Source organism: Calonectris borealis, chromosome 2, assembly GCF_964195595.1.
Source record: "Calonectris borealis chromosome 2, bCalBor7.hap1.2, whole genome shotgun sequence".
NCBI classification, from domain to species: Eukaryota; Metazoa; Chordata; class Aves; order Procellariiformes; family Procellariidae; genus Calonectris; species Calonectris borealis.
Genome location: NC_134313.1, coordinates 24910961 through 24931589, shown reverse-complemented (window position 1 = coordinate 24931589; position 20629 = coordinate 24910961). Strand labels below are relative to the sequence as shown.

Genomic DNA, 20629 nt, shown 5'->3' with positions numbered 1-20629 from the left:
TGGAAGTGTTAAGAGCCTTGCCAGAGTTGAGGTAAATGACATCCACTGCTCTACCCTTGTCCACAGATCCAGCCATTTTATCATAGAAGGTAATCAGGTAATCTGATAGATAGATATCTGCTTTGTGGATTCTGAGGAAGGGCAAAGCATGTCAGTCAGAAGCTTTGCTTTTTTCAGCTTAGCTTTCTTACTTAGCTGCATTCGTCTTTTTTGATACTTAGCAATGCTTTGTATTTTTTCAGAGCCAATAGTTTCTACTGCTTGCAGTAAATGTGCAAGTAAAAATTATGAATATATAAAGCTTGTCTCTCTTTCTGCTTCTCTGTAGCACTTTTTCTGTAGGCTTCCCTGCTGATTCTTTTTCCAGCAAGGTGAGCACTCAAGGGTGCCAGCTATGTGGGCTGATGACAGCTCTTCCAGCAAGCAGCCCTTTGAAGCTAACCAGTATTCCAAAGAAAGACAACAAAATATTTGGGGATTCTGGATATGATTTATGGGGCGGGGATTGGATCATAAGAGTCAAATACATACACCTTGGCTGCAAGATGAGTGTTTTGGAGCTGTGAAGCCACAAATATTGGAGAAGTGCAAACATCAAGGCTGAAGTAGAATCATCTAGAGTTGTGTAAAGAATTATAGACATATACAAAGAGTTATATAATTAAAAATGAAAGGAAACATTATTCAAGTTTGGATGTTAGGAAGAATCTTATTTGGTGTAGAACACTGCCAAGGAACATGACAAAAAGATGTTGAGCTGGGGTAATTTCACTGATTTTTTTTATCAGGAGAAGACTACTTGCTGTGGTTTTATGATTGAACTGGTTCTGATGTTATAGTCTCTAACTGATCGTAACAGCCCCCTATCAATTTCCAATCTATGTGATTTTGAGTTCAGTAAATTCTATTCATCTGCCCTGGATTTCAAAAAATAAGCCACACTTAGTTAAAATGGCAAAAATTAGTGAATTGCATTCTCTGAAGCCTAAAAATCATTAAGAAGGTAAATCTCTTTTTATTAAATAAAGAGGAAATTCAGTGTATTAAGACTGCCTGGGTCATGTGGATTTACCGACAGTAATTAGTTTTGTTATTCATTAATATCAAGTAATCATCATATTAAGTCTACTTTAAAAACAACCATGTATAAAGAATAACACATGACTATTTTTGAAACCAGTGTTTTCAAGCAAGTTAAATATTTATACTTTTTAACAAAATAAAAAACATATTTTAAGGGGGCAGGGATGAACCACATCATTAAGAAAGCCAGAGATGGGGATGCTCTTTGATCTATGTATGTATTCTGTCCAGTATGCCACAGAAGAAAACCCACCCTTAAGTCATAAAGCTAATATAACATTCTTTCCTTCTCCCAGTCTCCTGACTTCACTCTTTCTTCTTGGTCTCCTACAGTCTACTTTGTTCCAGAAATCCACACATAAGTGTTTTAACTTCCAGTAGTCTTGACCTGACTCGCTCATGATATTCATATGCAGTTCTCCAGTTTTTTCATTGTGCAGAGTTGCTGTTTTAGAAATTAAGTAATAAAAGCAAGGATGAATGCGACTTTGTGTCTTCTGAAATTATTTAAGACTTGTCCTGTTTCTCACATAGGAAGAAAAATTCTTCAGAATATCATGATACCTTCTGCAGGTTTTTTTTCTTACTTAAAAGGCTACAAAAAGTAAAGATTTTCTTTGGTGCTTGATAGTTTCACTGGCAGATTTGCTTTTGTTCAAAATCTGTTGGGTTTTTCCTGGATCATCTTTTGGAAGGGATGGCATACTTATTCCTTTTGTACTATATTATCCTGGGGTTTTTCATTTGTTTGTTTTGTTAAATCTAGAAAGCACCATTATAAATTTCTAGCTTGGTCTTTTTGTTTTTGTAAATACCCTAAATTTTCACAAGTACTTCCTGTGACAAATTCATCAATATTTTTGAGCTTACTGCTTAGAATGTAGAAAGGTATTAAGACAAAGAGTTCAGACCCATTACTAGATAAACATGATTGACATAACTAGGTAAATATAGTTGATATGTGAGGCACATGATATAGAAATGGCCCTAGTGGCTTAAACTGAGGCTTATTTATTTAGCCCTACATTAGCATATGACTTGGAAACAATATAAGAACAGATACATTAATTATGCATCCCTACAATATTTTCCCAGCTATAATATAGTATTTGCAGCTCAGGCACTTGCAGAGATAGTGGTGATGTCTATGTTCTTGATAATCTTCAGTAGTTTTTTTCTCATGGATTTGTCCAGTTGCCTTTGAAATTCATCTAAACTTTCATCATCTGCAGTAGCCTCTAGGAAGGAGTTCCACAGCTAACTATACGCCGTGGGAACAGCACCCCACCCCTCCTGGTTTTTTTGTTTTTGGTTTTTTTTTTTTAATTTCCTTTTACTTATTTTTCATGAAGTTCTTATCTTAGGGGAAAAAAAAAAAGTTCTTAGTCACCGTCTCTGGGCCATTTTTTCTTACATGCTTGGATCATACCCTGTTTTCAGTGTCTCTCCCAGGTTGAAGAATCCTAGTGTTTTTTTCAACTAGGACTGTTCCCTACAAACTGTTCCATTTCATTAGTTATTTTTGTTAACCTGTTCTAGCTCTTTTTCAGTGTTACAGTGTCCATTTTTGAGGAATACGTGGGGCATGGTCCAGACCAGAATTGGACCCCCAGACCAGAATTGCACCCAATATTCAAGATACAGACAGGCATACATAGATTTATATGTTGGCACAGTGATGTTCTCCCTTTTCTTCCATCTCCCTTTCCTGTAATTCTTGATAAGAGAATTGGGGGTTTATGTCTGCTACTGATCTTTTTTCCTTTTTTCCTTTTTTCCTTTTTTCCTTTTTTCCTTTTTTCCTTTTTTCCTTTTTTCCTTTTTTCCTTTTTTCCTTTTTTCCTTTTTTCCTTTTTTCCTACCTGATCCTTTCATAGAACTGTGTGTAATAAGATTAAGAACTTGTTTTTAGGTGACAATAGTTGACTTGGAGGCCGTCTTCTTATATTCCTTTTATGTTTTTTTTTTCCCTGCTTGCATCACTTTACTGTATTGTATTTAATCTGCTATTTTATTGCCCTGTCATTCAGCATTCTAGGGTTTTTAGTTCTTCACAGTTGGCCCCTGAATAAGTTAATATACTTAGAAAATTTTCTCACCTTGCTCTTCATTCCTTTTTCCATTTATCAATATATTGAATGTGATCAGCCCCAGCATAGATCACTATAAGAGTACACTGATAACCACGAATCATTAAATTGGCCTTGTACTCTTACTCTTAGTTGATCCATCTAGACGAATTGATCAGTTATTTATCTAGGTGAGGACTTTCTTCCTTAACCCACGGAAACTTACTTGACTAGACACACACACACTGAATTGAACTCTTGTTCCCAGCTAGCACATTGCTTATCAATAGTGGGAATCTTTTTTCTGCAGAACAGACTTTTCTCTCAATTACCTAAAGCCACAATCTTACAACATACTCTCTGTATACAATATTCCAAGTCTGATGAGAAAACCCATCAAAATGGGGAGCAGGTTTGAAATCAGAGACATACTTATTTGTAGTGAGCTTGTTGCCTGATAAAGTTCTGATTTTTCACGTGTCTTGCTCTTAAGTCACTGTCCAAAATACAACTTAAAATAAACAACCCCAACATTTTAAAATTTCAGTTGAAGTTCAGCTCAGCCAGCTGACAATATGGCTATTTCTCCTCTTTTCCTCTCCCCTCTGAAATTAATCTTCTTAGCAATGATACAGCCATTCCTATTTCCATAATGAATTTTCAGGTTTTTGGTGGTTTTTTTTTAGATCTGCTCATTATTTTTTTGTTAGTTACAAACTTTGCAGTTTTGAGTTAAATTTGAAACATTTTCATTGTAACTTAGAAACATGGATTGGCAATCTATGCTTTATCTAGTTTATTTTACCCTGGATAAACAGTGAGAAGTTATCAATAGTTAATGAACTATCTTGTAATAATACTTCTCACAATTACAGTTATCTTGTAATTATTTCTCACAAGTAATATAATTACTTGTCAGTAATATAATTACTTGTGAGAAGAGAGCCTACTGCTGATATATTTATTCTTTGGTCCCTGAGGCCTCAGCTGTGAACGAACTTCAGAGAACCATCAGGTTTCTCAGCACCTCCTCTCTCTGTTGCACCTGACTGGGGCTCATGCCTAGAGAGCTTTTGCTTAAGTATTTAACCTGTTTCGTTGGAAAGAAAAAATCTTTTAATGGCTGAGTTGAACAGTCATTTGTGGCTCTTCAACAGCAGGAGTTGAAGAGCATGTTTGTTCTTTATTTTTAAAGAAAAAAAATGAAGTCTCCTTTATGCAAGCAAGTTTAGCATATTAAAAAAAAATTGCAGTGACCAAACTATGACATTCCTGAATATTCCTGTCCATATTATTCTAAGCTGAATTCTCGCTGTTATATAATTAATATTTCATTTGCCTTTTTTAATGTGTAAATGAGGATATCCTGAGGAAAGGGATGGAAAGTTTTCCAAGGGACTGGATTTAAGCAGATTGAAAGCAGGTGGCTATCCACATTGTATCACAATTTTGGCACATCGCTCATTAAGAAAACCTATGCCACTGAAATTAATTCACGCCCAACAGATGTTTAGTACCATAAAGGGATATGACCTGCTTGACACCAGTCACTGGAAGGAAAACATTTTTTCTTTTGATGTTTTGCATTAGGTACCATGGATATTACACATGTGTCTCACACACTGAAAATAGAACTGATTTTCTTATATAAATTTTACAGAAATGCACACCCATCCCTGCTGTTCAGCCAACATAATTAATGTTTTATAGAGAAATGTAGGGTTCTCCAAGTGTTTGGGTTCATTTAGTAGTGGACAAAGTAATTTCTGTTTCTAAGTCAAATTGAAAAATCTTAAAACTATATAATTAAATTCTGTCTCAATGTACTAGTAGTAAAAATGGGATACAAGTAATTTATCTTTTTAAAATATCATGATTATAGTAAATGGATTTTTTTGGGTCCTTGCCTTTAGCCCAGGACTATATGAATTTGAAGTGTAAAATTCCAGATTATAAATTATAATAATAATCCATACTTGATTATGATAACCTTATGGATAGGGTTTTAAACAGTCAAGTAATTAAGACTGGAAATACCCTGAGTTTGCAGCTGCCTGTTTTGATGTGTTATTAAACATTTGACCTTTGGAGTCAGGAAAGCAATTGTGTGGGATTTTTAGGGTTTTAGACAAATAGGAAATTTGTATTTGTGCTTTTCGTCCCCCAGCCTCCTAAGGCAGCATGATGGTCTAAATCTGGGCTTCAAATAAAATTAAGAACTTTAGATTCAAGTGTTGGAAAGGCAATAATCCACTTAGCATTCAGTCCAACACAAAAAAAGCACATGTGCAGCTCATTATTTATAGGAATAAATAACTTATGGGAATGTCATTACATGTCTGGCTGTGAGCAGTGATATTCTTTCTCCAAAGAGAAGGGGAAGAATTTAATGGTTGCCTTTTCCCCATATTCTTGTTGACTTGTAACAAATGAGTACGAATCAGCAGTATTACAATGGGTAAGTTTTCAGCACAAAATACTTTTAACAGTTTCTGTCTGGATCTCACTTTGGATATAAATTAACTATGTTTAATCCTTGGTGATATGTGCTAGGTAACATATAAAACATGCCTTGTACATGTTCTAAGTACCTTACAGTCTTTTGTGAGAGTCAGTATATATCTGTAATTTAGAGTATGCCTGTCTTTAATAATAGATATTTCTAAAATCTCTCAGTGTTTGAAAACATGACTAGAAGCTACTAGTGTAGATTTCTTTACTGAAAGAGTGGTCAGGCCTTGGAACAGGCTGCCCAGGGAAGTGATTGAGTCACCATCCCTGGAAGTATTTAAAAGACGTGTAGATGAGGCCCTTAGGGACATGGTTTAGTGGACATGGTGTGTTGGGTTGACAGTTGGACACGATGATCTTAGAGGTCTTTTCCAACCTGTATGATTCTATGATTCTATCTGACGTTTATCTTACTCTTGATAAAGTGCACTGGTGCTTGGAGTAAATGGGAAGAGAAATTAGCTGTATTAACACTCCAATTAGGGCAATTATATTCTAGTAATGTATGTTGCTATATTAATGATATTTTGAATGCAGGTCCTCTTTGGTGCAAAGTAGGACCAACAAATTCATTTTCTCCCCTTAAAAAGCATGCAAACAGAAAATTACAAGTCTTTCTGTGCCTAACAACTTTATGTTCCTACCAATAACTTCACAAACCTAAAGAATGTAGGCCCTGTTTTTTAAAGATTCTCTGAAATACGTAAATAGAGCAGAGGTCACATCCTGAATTTTTTTTTTTTATTTGCCTAGCATAAGTGACCACATCGTTTTTCCCTGTTTTTAAAAACATGGGTACTACTTGATATCTGCTAGAGAGGATCTCTTGGATTCCTTTTCAATTTTACCTCTGTTTTTACAATATATAAAAATGGATATTGACCCTCAATTGAGGCCAGTATTAAAATATTTCTATGTCTTTACATTTATTTGCTTTTGTTATTACTAGGAATCTGTGGCAATCAGTTCTTCAAGGCAGTCTTGAAAGCTGAATTTATAATTTTGCTCTTTAGGCTTAAAAAGGACGAGCTCTCCTAGTTCTTTCTTACTGCTGGATTATCTGACAAAGCTAGACAACAATTTAGCATGTTTTGATTTGACAGTACTCAGGAGCTTATTATATTCTTTTTGCAAAGACATCTGAAGATTTTTAAAAGTATAATTAATGAAAGGTCACAAAGAACATTTAATAGTGCAGGAAATAAAACTCTATCTCTGTCAGTATTTAGATAAAAGTAGGCTCTTTGCTGCCAGCTTCTCTCAGTAATTAGAGTTATAATATCTTTTATGGTATGTCTGAGTTTTCCTTTATATATGTTTATAATTGGGAACAATCTGTATATGGGTCTCAAAACCCACAGACATCCTTAATCCAGTAAACTGCAATTATTCAGGTAGTAAGACTATGACTTCCCAGAAAATGTTTTTTCTTCTCAGTGTGAATTCAACTAGATGGTTTAATCTCTGATTCTACTGACATTAAAAACTATTTAGGAAGACTAGAAGACATAATACTGACGGTTGTTAGTTTTTATCAGAACATTACAATTCAAAATAGAATTCTGTACATGTGCCTTGAACATAAGATCAAAATGTAGTTGTAAGTTTTAGTTGCTCTATTAGTGAAATTAGAAGAGTTGAAGTTTTGGCATTGCTGAATTTCTGGAATATTTTATTATGGCTATATAAGCAGAATGATGAGGATTGTTAGAGTTCTGTTTCACTTACTGATTAGCCTGCTATAATCTTCCAAGTGCCAAGAGCTGTTCTTAACTTTCTCCTTTCAACAGTTTAGCATTGCAGATTAGAATGATATTGGATCATAGCAGGTGCCTATTCAATAAATAACCAATAATTAATTCAATAACTTAAGCCAGTCCACTTCCTCTTAATTTTTTCCAAGCATGGGTACATTGAATGACACTGTTTCATCAATTGCAATGAGTCTGACTTCATTAAGGGATTATCTAATCATCAGTGCACATGGCTTCTGTTGGAGGCATCAAGTGGGCTTTGAAGGATTGACGTTGATACTGGATTTGTTTGATTTTAGTCACTATTTAAGGTAGAACTAACAACTGGAATTTTTACTGGTTTATGAACTTAAGTAAATTAGGAGATTTAACAAACTTTAATGAAAACAGATAAATTGCCAAAATGAAATTAGAAGTATTAATTGGAAAATAGATAGGGGTGCAATTTCAGACAAATAAGCCATGTGATTAACCTGAATGAGACAAGTAGTTAGTGTTAAGGCTGAAAGAAATGGCATTAAAACTGATTTGGGCAAGTAAAGAGGATGTCCTTTGGGAAGTTGTCTAACACTGGAAGCAAAGCTGACAGGTGTGCTGGCTTTTCTATCAATTCAGAGTTTTATAGAATCTTTGATTAAGGTGACAGTGGAGATCACTGTGATTGGAATTACTTCAGACCGTAAGGTTTCCTTCAATTAATTCATCTTTAGAAGAGAAATTTTTAATTAGAGATATTTTTAAATGATAATCTGTTTCATAAATAACTTTTCTAAAAATAATAAAATAATTCAGTGGTAGAGAATCCACTGTAGTCATTCATAAACTTTTCCAATAAGCAATTCTTTTCCAGTTAAAAAAGTGCGTCTTATTTCTTGCTTAAAAATGACAATCTATTACTTTAGAAATTCAATAATTGCTGTTAATGCCCAATTGTCAGAGTGGCAGTCTGTGTTACCTCTTTTCCCTTTTGTCTGGAAACCATATTTGAAATAGTTAACCATATTTCAGAGCTGGAAGAATAAAGAGAAAATACATTGGATATACACTTGCTTTGAATCTCATTGGAAGAATGTTTTTCATGAGTATTGAAGGAGAAGAATGGGAAAAATTGGGAAAAAAAACAGCATTTAAGATGTGAAAAAACTTCACACTCTGCCAAATATTTGACTAGATAAATCCTGAGGATTGTTGAGCAACTATAAACATCATCAATCTTAGTTAGGAAGCTTGATTTCACTGGAAGTTCTTGGTAAATAGAAGGATTAAATAATTGTCTCCTGCCTCAAAAATAAAATACATTGTGGTTCTCTGTTTTATCCGTTGGTAACATAAATATAGACAGTCATCTAAGTAGCAACCCCTTGTTTAAACTTCAGAGGTGTGATTTCCAAATGGACTATATTTGGTGGTTTGTAGGGCAATGTTGTAAAGATTAGTGTAGACAAAAATAATAAAGAAGTGATGATTTATGGGTAAATCTTTCTTTTTCTTTAAGCGTTTTAATATTCTGTAAGAAGTTTCATGCCAGGTCTCCAGTGCTGTGTTTTTACTTATTATAAGCCCTAGCTTTATACCCTTTTATAAATTCATCTTTGATGTACAGTAGACCTATTGTACTGACTTCTTCATAAAGTATAGTCTATTATTGCAAAGAATATTGCTTTGATCTGCTTGACAGGTTTAAAGTATGGACACATATGTGGTGGTTGATAAATTACCTGAGGGGCAAAGAATGTTGCTGCCTTTTCATAATTATTCACTTTTTCAGAATTAATATATGCCAAATTCTTACAAGAAGAAGATATAATACCTGCACATGGAGAACAGAAACAGAAGTGATAGGAAAAGAAATACAAATATAAGAGTGAAGTGCAGTTAATGTCCTGATTTTATTCAGTGATGCGCCTAAGATTATAGGTGCAATGTTACTAAAAGGACGATATTTCCTCGTTCTTAAGAAAATTTTTAATATTCTGGTAAAAGTCTTTCCAATATAAATGATAACTAGTTTTACTGCTGATCAGTGATAGAACAGGTGAGTTCTCAAGGAGTTTATTTCTTAGTCTGGCAAATCCATTTCCTGGTGTCCATCACTTACCACCTGGAGATTTTTGGCAAGAGACCATCTATTGGTCATAGTGGCATTTAGAAGTGGAAAATACAAGAACTCCTCTTTGAAAAAGAAATGAAATACAAACCAACACTCATCTTGGTCTGCTGCTGTCCTTGTAGGCATGCATGGATAACATATCTTACTGCAAGTCAGTAAATCTTATACTCCTCAATCAAATATGACCGTTGAGGTCATTAGCAACTATTTTCTATACAAAGTACTCCTCCATAAGCTTCAAACTAAGGCTAGACTTTTGGAAAAATATTAATTTCTACACAAATAATAATTTTGCTTAAATTTACCCCAAAGAATGTTCCTGTCTAATAACTCTGCATTGGAGATAATTAAGAATACAAAGCGCAGTTATTTTGTATCTTCCCTGAAGAACTTAATAGGTACTTTCAAATACTTACTTCTTCCTCACAAAATCTCTCTGAGGATTATGGCTCTAGGTGAGAAATCGGTTACACTAGTGAACACAAGATGCTTTCTTTTAAAATTCAAGGCAGGTTAAACATCTGAAGTATTTTCCAGAGGATGTCATCTAAAGCCTTCACCCATTTTCTGCCAGTGTATTTCTTCCTATCCCCTCCATCCCTATTTGTCAGGTTACATAGTCTTGTTTGTTTATTTTCTATTAGCCCAAATGCACACTTCAATAGGCTACAAGTCCATACCTATCCCATACAATCTGAAATTCAGATAGGTAGTTAATATACTAATAAAAACCAACATAAGCTATTTCATGAAAGAATCATAGCCAAATTAATCATCTTTTCCATCCATCATTCTTTTCTTATTCACAAGTTTTTAATTGCAGTGATGAATGCAGCATTCAACAATCAGTTTTTGCAAATCTGGAAATATTTGATGACAGTAGAAGTAGAAACCAAAAAATTGTCCCTGTTTTGGATCCCCCTCAGATCTCCCCTGCCCCTTTCTGGCATTCTGTTATTTCTGCCTGAGCAATGAACAAAGCTTCCAAAATTCTTGAATGTACTTGCTGTTATTGTATCTATGTGTTGCTAGCCATTAGAATACAGTAGATCCTGCACAAATTTGATGCTTAAAAAAATATTTCTTCTCCCAAAATACATGAAAAAAATCTTGTTAAAGTTGAGGAGAAGAGCTCTGTTTAACAATTGATGGACTTGGATGTACTGGTAAAATGGTCACACAAAGAATGACCTGGGGCCGAAGTGTCTGGTTGGAATTTTTGTTCATAACTGATATATATTTCAAGCATAATTTGCAGTCAGAGCTAATAGCCAATGGATACAAGCTGTCATTCACCTGGGGGTGGTGTTGAACAAAAAGGGAGGAAACCTTTTTGGTTTCTGCAGGCAGATCTTTGTTTTCTTTCAGAAATTCAAGGCACGACCTGCTGGCTAATGTTTTCGGCTTTTGTAATACCTGCTTCTAGGTATTTGACTTTTGAGCACTCCATCTAGGCTACCCAAGCACTGGCCTCAGCAGTGTTCGTCAGCCTGCCAGATGATATTTTGCTTCTAGACCTGGCTCTTGGCCAATAACTTTGAGTAAGCCCCACCAGCAGATGTGACATGTTCCATAAGACTAACCCCCACGTTCTGATAAATTGCAAAGACAACCCACCAACTTCCTGAATAAATGATATTAATACTGGGGGAGGGGGAGAAGCAAAAGTTATTTCAACTTTGGCATTTTGTTCTTTTACCACAAAAAATATTTTTTGAGTCTAACTAATGTAAAGATTGAATATTTCATAGCGAGCAGAATATTACTTGTAATCATCCCAATAATGGGAAAGGCTGAGGGAAGTATGGCTCTTATCTGCACAGATACCCAAACAAAATCAGCAAAGGCTTCACTGAGTAATAGGCAACACACTAATTACAGCAAACTAATTGTTAACTGAGAGGTCTCCAAGAGGGAGAAGGCATAGAAAACTCATCTGTAGCAGCTGATTCCTTTCTGGCCTGGTTGAATCAAACTGTGTACTGATTTGTCACATTAGAGACATTGCAGTAATATCTGCAGAAGATATAAGTCATTCTCTATCACTGCAGATTAGGCTTAAGAAAGCATTTCTGATAAGTTATAATACCCTGTAATGTGCTGGCTCAGAAAGTCTGGAAGAGTATTCTGAAGAAGCATTTCTCCATGCTTGCTTTATTTATACTTTTTCCCTAAGAATCCACTTATGGCTGCTGTCAGAGAACAGGAGTCTAGAAGGACCTTTGGTCTGACCCAGTAGGACCATTCTTTCTTATGTTCTCTTGTAGTTTATTTCTGTTTATGGCAATCTCATCAACCTTCTGTTGTTGCTATAACTTCACTGGAAAATAAAGAACATGATCAGCAGGAAGTATGTACGAAAGTGTTATTACAATTGTATCACACATAAAATTTGAAGGAATGATAGCTAATGGAGTTTATAGCACTCTTTCTTGCCTGTGGTACTTTAACTGAGCAAGCTCTCTTGAGTGAAGAGCAATTTAATGAAACTTTAGTCAAGGTTATCCATGTATTACTTCTGTGGAGAATGAGAAAAAATAGTACCATATTTTTGTTGAAAACAAATATAACTTTGTTTTCCATTTGTATTTTGTTTAAAAGTAGTAACAATCAGAAAACTGTTAAAACAAGTTCCAGATAATACTACTTAAGAAGCCAGACAGCCAAAGTGTGAAATAGCAGATGCACATGTTGCACAGATGTTGTGTTGACTGGTTAGTATCCTTATGGAAAGCTTGTGTAATTGGAAGTATTTTTAGTATGTTGAAACTTTGAGAAGTTGGCATCCTCATTTACAAGTTTCTTTTGAAGAAGCTGTTTATCTTATGTCTTTTGATTCCTGAAGTCTAAGGTAATCAGTGTTAGAGAGCCAAAACAGTCTCAGTTTCTGTATTTTATATAGATCAGATGAATTTAGGTATGTCTTGATATCCAAAAGTGTGTTGGCACATAAAAAAGATAATGTTGTGTGAAGATAGCTTCCTGAGGGTTTAAAGACTTTTTTCATTATGCGTTTGAAATTTGTTGCAGTGACTAGAAGCAGAGCAAACTTAGTGTATGGTAACAGTAATGTCTCAGAAACAGTAAGTATTGAAATGTGAACCAATAAAATACTTCTCAGAGAATTTTGCCTTTCCTGTAGTTTGCACAGTTACTGATCAGATCTTGCATATCTGCTCCGTTTTGTCCCATGTTTTAAAGCTTCGAATTTTCATTTCAGGGAACAGCAGATCACACAGCATGTAGTCACATATCTTTGATATCCTGGGCTATGAGATGCTTTCTGGTGGGTTAGCACTACAGTAATTGGAGAATCACAAATTTATTGCAGCTGGTTAATATGTTTAATTTATTAATAAAATTGTTAACAACAATCTCATTACCTGGGATGTGTGGACTGTGTTTTTGCATGAATAATCAGTAAATGTAGCTTCCATTTTTTTTTTCTTTTCATGATTGTACATTTAAAAACATGAGGCATTATAAAACTTCTCATTAGGTTACAGAGTGTAAAGTTCAAGATAACAGCCCTAAGAAACAAGGTAAAGAGAAAGTAACAAAATTTGGATTATTTAGATTTGAAAGCAGTTTGACAGAGGTTCTCAAGCAGCTTGACAAGGGTTACCTTAAAATTAGGCTTCGTTATTCTCACTGTGTTTATTTCATGGCCTTGGAAATAATGGAATATTCCCAGAGAAACATTTTCTCAGATGAGAAGGGTTGCAGAAAGTTGTAGTTCCGAAGCACACACCACAACTACATCTCCAAATGTCGTGGTTTAACCCCAGCCAGCAACTAAGTCCCACACAGCCGCTCGCTCACTCCCCCTTGGTGGGAAGAGGGAGAGAATTGAAAGGGTAAAAGTGAGAAAACTTGTGGGTTGAGATAAAGACAGTTTAATAAGTAAAGCAAAAGCCGCGCACACAAGCAAAGCAAAACAAGGAATTCATTCACTACTTCCCATCGGCAGGTAGGTGTTCAGCCATCTCTAGGAAAGCAGGGCTCCATCATGCGTAACGGTTACTTAGGAAGACAAACGCCATCACTCCAAGCATCCCCCCTTTCTTTCTTCTTCCCCCAGTTTTATATGCTGAGCATGATGTTATATGGTATGGAATATCCCTTTGGTGAATTGGGGTCAGCTGTCCCGGCTGTGTCCCCTCCCAACTTCTTGGGCACCCCCAGCCTCCTCGCTGGTGGGGTGGGGTGAGAAGCAGAAAAGGCCTTGACTCTGTGTAAGCGCTGCTCAGCAGTAACGAAAACATCCCTGTGTTATCAACACTGTTTCCAGCACAAACCCAAAACATAGCTCCATATAAGCTACTATGGAAAAAATTAACTCTGTCCCAGTCAAAACCAGCACGTTAAAGTAGCTCTAATTTGTGGCACTGGCATTAAGAGGTGTCTTATGCTTCCATTCCTGTATAGTGAGGCCACTTCTCTGTGCTTTAAATCCAGATTATGCCGTGTACACCCTACACGAATTTGTGTAAGAGAATCACTTCCATAACCTAAAGCTCACGAAGTTTTGATGAGAAGGAATGGCATTTAGTATTAATCTGAGTAATGTCCTTAGAGTGTGAAAAAGGAAAATGAAGAACTAGGAAGCAAAGGGAAATCTGTTTTGCTGTAAATATATGTGATTTTAGCTTCTGTCCTAGAATTACTAGAAAAAAACAAATGTTCCAAACTGATTCTTGCAACCAAAATGGCTGTATTGAAGAGATCTTCATGCTCAGATTCTGCAAATACAAAATCAAAGTGAAAACATAGGGTTTATGGTCTCTCTTTGAGATACAAAACTAAGAAAATTTTTATTTTACAATGAAGTGTCTGTTCAATAAGCATTCTGATTTATGTAGTTTAGAAAGATCAATAAACATATGAAATAAGATAGATATTAAACTTACAAGGGAAAGAATTCTTAGTATAGTAAAACCAAACTTGAAATTATAGATTCAAACTGTATTTCCTTTTTGCTAGGAAGAAACTATTTTTTCCTGCTAGTTTTTAACGTCCATCAGCACACAAACTATGTGGAAAAAAAAGGGGAAGTTGTATCCCATGCTGTTTAAACACTTGCTTGATTCAGAACCAATTTCTCTGACGTTTTTCTTAATATTTTCTGTGACCACTTTAATTTAGGTGGCAAGATGTTCATGCATATCCAGATTTCACATAAAATATAGCTGGGGAGGAATTTACCGAAAACAATAATCTGCATAAAAGTTCGTGAATTATAGGCATGCTTCCAAATCTTCCTTGCGTGGAAACTCCAAGGAATATTGCTTTGACATCAAAAGATATTTTGAGTTGTTAATGAAAGGAAAAATAAAAGTATTTCATCAGAATACTATGAATCTTCATATCAATAGCATTTAAAGACTTCCTACTTTCTTAAAGTGTAATGAAATTGCCATGCTGGAACATAGCTAATGGGAAAATACCTCATAGGGACTGTTGTTATTTTCTGGAAAAAATAAATTATAGCAGCAAACTTACATTAAGAAAGAAACAAACAACAAAAAAAACCCAAAGTGTTGATCTTCCTCAATGTTCACATTAATAGTAATTAATCTCTCAGGGTTGGGGTTTTTTTCTTTTCTGTTTTGGCATTTTTCTAAGTGTTTTAAGATGGAGCCTCATGGGATAGGACAATTTTTACCTGAGTTTTAAGTGCAAGTTAGGGTTCAGTCCACTTTTTTTTTTCTCTCTCCTTAGCCTACAGTACTTGATTATCTGAACCAGACCTTCTTGTCTCTACTCTATGAATTACATTTCTTTTGTCTCATACTACCCTTAGTGGAATAGTTTAAAAGACAGAAATGTTCTGTCCAATCTCTTTATTACATACTCTGCCTAGCAGTATTTTGAACATAACTTGTGGATATTATTTTTATTATTAGTAACTTAAATATTATTGTACTTTCTTATCAAAATAAAATGTTTTTAATAACTAAATGGTATGTAAAGTTAATTTAAAACTTTGCCATTTCAGATCATTTAATGTATTAACCAAAAAATCTGAAGTATTCATTACAGAGATAATAAAAATATTGTTATGAAATAGGTCCAAAGTTCAAACTGTTCTTTAGATTATGGAATGCATGCAAGAAATCGTATTGGTTCATTTTGCAAAAAAGGATTAGAAAAACAGAAACTGTATAAGAATTATTATAGTTATGCCATAAATAACAAATATAGTTGGTTTTTGAAATGTAGGCAGGACAAAATCAATAAAGGCAACACGGTGGCTCAAACTCACCCTAAACAGAAGTAGTGTGAGAGAACACGTGCTTGGACTTTCTCACACTGTGGACGTTGAATGTGTCATAGTGCTGATTTGCTTAATTGTCTGATGAGGAGACGAAAGTTTGAGTGTTAGGTCACACGATGTATGACTGAGAGTTCTGCATTCTTTGATCTTGACTAATCTTCTCCTTTGAGTCATCTAACGCTTGTATACAGTAGAGTTTGGTGCTGTGGCAACATTACCTTTACACAGCACCGGTTACAATTTCTTCCCTGTATGGAACATCACCTGCTTGGTAGTGCAGAAAACTTGATTCTTGACAGTAATTATAAACACATGGATTCTGTAATTCTCTTCATTTTAAAGCGAAATAATATGTTTTTTTCTTAAAGGGAAAGCTGAGGAATAAAAGGAGAAAGGATAGTTGAAGCCAGTAAAGAGTTAATTGAAGTTATAGTCAGTGGGCAGTGAGCAATTTTGATTTTGAACTTCCCTGTTTTCTTTGTGGGAAGGATCCTTACTTTTTTCTGGTATTCCCTCATGAGAAACAGTCTTTTTCATGCATTTTAACCTATTCTTAAAAGTAAATAAAGCTAATATGATCACTCTGTATGTCAGTCTTCCTCAAATAATATGTAATATTTTGTGCTGTCAGCCAAATGAAAAAGCAGAATACTGTCTCAATGTTAATTAATTTTTTATCTGTTTTGTGAAAATCAGGAAATGAATGGTGAGAAACCAAAACAGGTGTTGCCACTGAGGGAAAGCCATTGCTCAATAGCTGGCCATTACTCAATAGCTGTTTGGCTACTTGTGTGGCTTGTATGGACTGGGTGGTCAGCTAGGGATAAATATGCTGTTTGATTTCGTACTGATTTTCTTAAGGCCGGAATTTCACTTTAGTACTACCCTGTCTCTTAAGCAATGAGGCATAATTTTTCAGAGTGTACTGCTGTTAATCATATTAGCTACCTTCCTACGTTTTCAATTTTTCTGTCCAACTGTAGTCTGTTTTCAGATTCAGGTAATGCTGCATCATCTGAGACTGCTAATAGAATGATACATCCTGTAACTCATGCCAGAGATTTTGGCAGGAAACAAATATGGGTATTTTCTCAAAAATTCATTTGCCTGTTCTAGCAGAAATTCAAGAGCTTTCCATACTGTTTGAAGAGTGACAAGAATACTCGTATGAATAAATTTTTTTTTTATCAGTAGTGAGTTTAAACATAAAAGAGAATAGCCTTCTATGTATATAAAATCAAATGGATGCAAAGATGTTCAAGAGGTCCAGGTTATTTTATTGGACAGAGTTAAGTGTTTCCTCTCAAATGAATTTGCATGAGTCGGAACTGCAATAGTATTCTTGGGCCACTTACAACCAGTTGTATGCTGAGCAGGATTAGCTATAGGCATATTATAGTTTTTATTATAATTTTTATAATGTTTTAAACTAAAAAAATTCCAGTCTATGATCAGAATTCTTTATTCATTAGACCTTAGTAAAAGAGTGGCATCTGAATCAGTCTCACCTGAATCTGAAAATCTATTTTCTGCAGCACCTTTTTAAGATGGTGAATGTTTAATTGTAAGGTGATATACATTTCCTATTTCTGTTCATGTTAAAAACCTCGAAATGTGAAAGGAAGCTGTATGAGTTAATTTGATGTCTGTGTGGTTTTTTCCAAATACATAATAACATGAAGATGTGTGTAAAAAGTTAGCACATTTGAGACATATGCGTGCATAGAATTGATGTACAAAATTTGCACCATGTATAACTTAATTTTCTTAGTGTAGGTTGTTCTACAGATTAATCTTACCCACTGAAGTAGTAAGTAGACTTCTAGATTTAATCCTTTAAATTGCATGAGAGTTCTTTTATGACAAGAAAGATTCTAATAAAATTAAAATCCAGCTATCTTGATATCTAACAAGCGCTTTCTTTCCCTTGAGGTAGAAAAATTATTGCCCTCTTAGTTTTTTCCTTGTGGTTGCCTATAGTTTGATTTGTTGTGCAAGAAGTTAAAATTAATCTTTGTTTGCTAAAGTCTAATATCATGCAATACAGTAGAATCTTATTTCATATTATAGGTGGGACACTATTCTAGCATTGCTGAAATTGTATCTCATACAGAGTATTCACATCTGAATGAAAGTCACAGGACAAAGAGAAACTAATCTTGAAAATCTGTAAATAATGGTCTTGCTGCATAAAGAGGGTTTCTGACTCTGGTGAATCTGAAATGGTTTTCATGTCAATTGAGAAAAACTCCTTCCTTTCTTGGGAAGGCAAAAAAGTGTTTCCCCATCTTTGCTAAAAGTAGATGTAAGTTTTTTGCATTAGATTCTTGCTTTACAATTTCCATTAAGCCAGGTTGTCTTCATTTCTTTGTCATGTTGACGTGTTAGTAGTTCAGATGAAGACAAATAGACTATTTGTATTGTTTTGGACAAATAGACTGTATTATTTTGGTTTGTCTGGTGGTGTGGACATTATTTTAGTTTCTGTAGAGTCATATAATCATTAAGGTTGGAAAAGACCTCTAAGATCATCGAGTCCAACCATCAACCCAACACCACCATACCCACCACACCATGTCCCTAAGCGCCTCATCTACACATCTTTTAAATACCTCCAGGGATGGTGACTCAACCACTTCCCTGGGCAGCCTGTTCCAAGGCCTGACCACTCTTTCAATAAAGACATTTCTCCTAATGTCCAGTCTAAACCTCCCTTGGTGCAACTTGAGGCCATTTCCTCTCGTCCTATCGCTAGTTACTTGGCAGAAGAACCAACGCTTACCTGGCTACAACCTCCTTTCAGGTAGTTGTAGAGCGCGATAAGGTCTCCCCTCAGCCTCCTCTTCTCCAGACTAAACAACCCTAGTTCCCTCAGCCGCTCCTCATAAGACTTGTGCTCCAGGCCCTTCATCAGCTTCGTTGGCCTTCTCTGGACACGCTCCAGCACCTCCATGTCCTTCTTGTAGTGAGGGGCCCAAAACTGAACACAGTATTCGAGGTGCAGCCTCACCAGTGCCGAGTACAGGGGCACGATCACCTCCCTACTCCTGCTGGCCACACTATTTCTGATACAGGCCAGGATGCCATTGGCCTTCTTGGCCACCTGAGCACACTGCCGGCTCATGTTCAGCCGGCTGTCAATCAGCACCCCCAGGCCCTTTTCCTCCGGGCAGCTTTCCAGCCACTCTTGCCCAAGCCTGTAGCGTTGCATGCGGTTGATGTGGCCGAAGTGCAGGACCTGGCACTTGGCCTTGTTGAATCTCATACAGTTGGCCTCGGCCCATCGATCCAGCCTGTCCAGGTCCCTCTGCAGAGCCTTCCTACCCTCGAGTAGATCAACATTCCCGTCCAACTTGGTGTCGTCTGCTTTTAATGGAATCTTGCTTTTAATGCGGTACTTAAAATTTGTGGAATGGCTAAATCTTTTGAAATATAAATTACATTAATCGCCTTCTGATAATTTTTACCATTGGGCTATTCTGTTCATACAGTTTTAAACGTAGAGTAAACTTGTAGCTTGATAGTGTCAGATAGAGTGCCAAAAGTTTAACTTCTTGAGAATGCCAATGAAAACCCTTAGCTGGAATAGCTGAATAATACTTGCGTCATTTTCCTGGTAGTTTTACCAGTACTTGGATTTACATAGCCACTTGTCGGATGTTTTCCTGAAAATAAAGTGATCTTTGGTTAGTTCAAGGACACTATCAAAATAAAGTCCGTGCCAGTTTCTTGAGTCATCATCATACCATGTTTCCATTGTTAGGAAGCTTTGTCTCATCATTTGATTTTGTTGCCAAAAACAGCAGGGAGATATCTTTTTGAAGGGCTGTGCAGTACTCTTTGATACTCCTATGAGCAAACATTTTCGTTCCAGTAGAAACCTTGATGCAATTCTTGTATTGGCTGTGATTTCACTAAGACTCTTCAATTTAGAAATCTTACTTTTCAACAAAGCGAAAAAGAGGTGAGGGACCGAAGTAAATTCACACTAAAATAGGAAGCCTTAAAAGAAAGGGTCCATTTTACAGATATGAAGGCAAAACACATGAGGATTACTCAAAAGGACATACGCATGTATGTGGATGTGCACGCATGCACAGAGGTTTCACGCAGTGAAAACCTCTCATGACAAATGCTTTCAGTTGTGTATTAACCTGGAATTTGTAGAAGTGCACAATTTAGTTTTACACTTCAAATCTAAGCATTTTTCTTAACATATTTTAAATTACTTTGGAGAGTTTCATTCATCCCCCTGCAGTGCTGCACGAGTTGCATCCACAGTCACACCATGAAAATTTTGAGGTGGCTGAATTTAAACTAGGTGTTTTGAATGGAAGAATATAATTTGAACTTCAGTTGAGGTTTCCAAAAGTAGACAATAATTCTCTGATATTAATATCCTCACCCTGATCAGCCACATTAATTTCTGGGATTATATGGGCTTCTGAGCCTCTCTGAATCCCAACAATTCATTTTTGTTCTATGCCCTGCTTGCAGGGAAGTTCACTTGTCTCAGTAATAATAATTTTCCACTTGTCTTGAACATTTGAATGTTGCACTGGACTTTTATTGAATGGGGCAGAGAATGTAATAGTGTTTCTTCATGGACACACAGTGTTCAGTCTGGAAGGATAATAAAGAGTCTAGACTAACCTAAATAAATCTCATTTATTTCTAATACGTTCAGTGTATTCTGCCATCTACCACAAAAGCCAATATAGTAAAATTACAGTGAACTACGTTTTAGTACAGTGTCACCCTTTGGTGACAAGACCCACAAAGTGCATGCATAGGTTCTGTGGCTTTGATAAGTACGATAAAATCC

The 20629-nt window shown here is 35.7% G+C and overlaps 1 protein-coding gene and 1 long non-coding RNA gene across 16 annotated transcripts in view; one reads left to right on the top strand and one right to left on the bottom strand.

Annotated features, from left to right (window-relative positions):
- The window catches only part of VPS13B (vacuolar protein sorting 13 homolog B), a 490063-nt gene that overhangs the window by 337702 nt on the left and 131732 nt on the right, over positions 1-20629 (top strand). The window lies entirely within an intron of this gene.
- LOC142078608 (uncharacterized) overlaps positions 13408-20629 on the bottom strand; it is a 390353-nt gene continuing 383131 nt past the window's right edge. The window contains exon 2 of the long non-coding RNA XR_012672289.1: positions 13408-13480. This is a non-coding gene — a long non-coding RNA (uncharacterized LOC142078608). The remainder of the gene's footprint in view (positions 13481-20629) is intronic.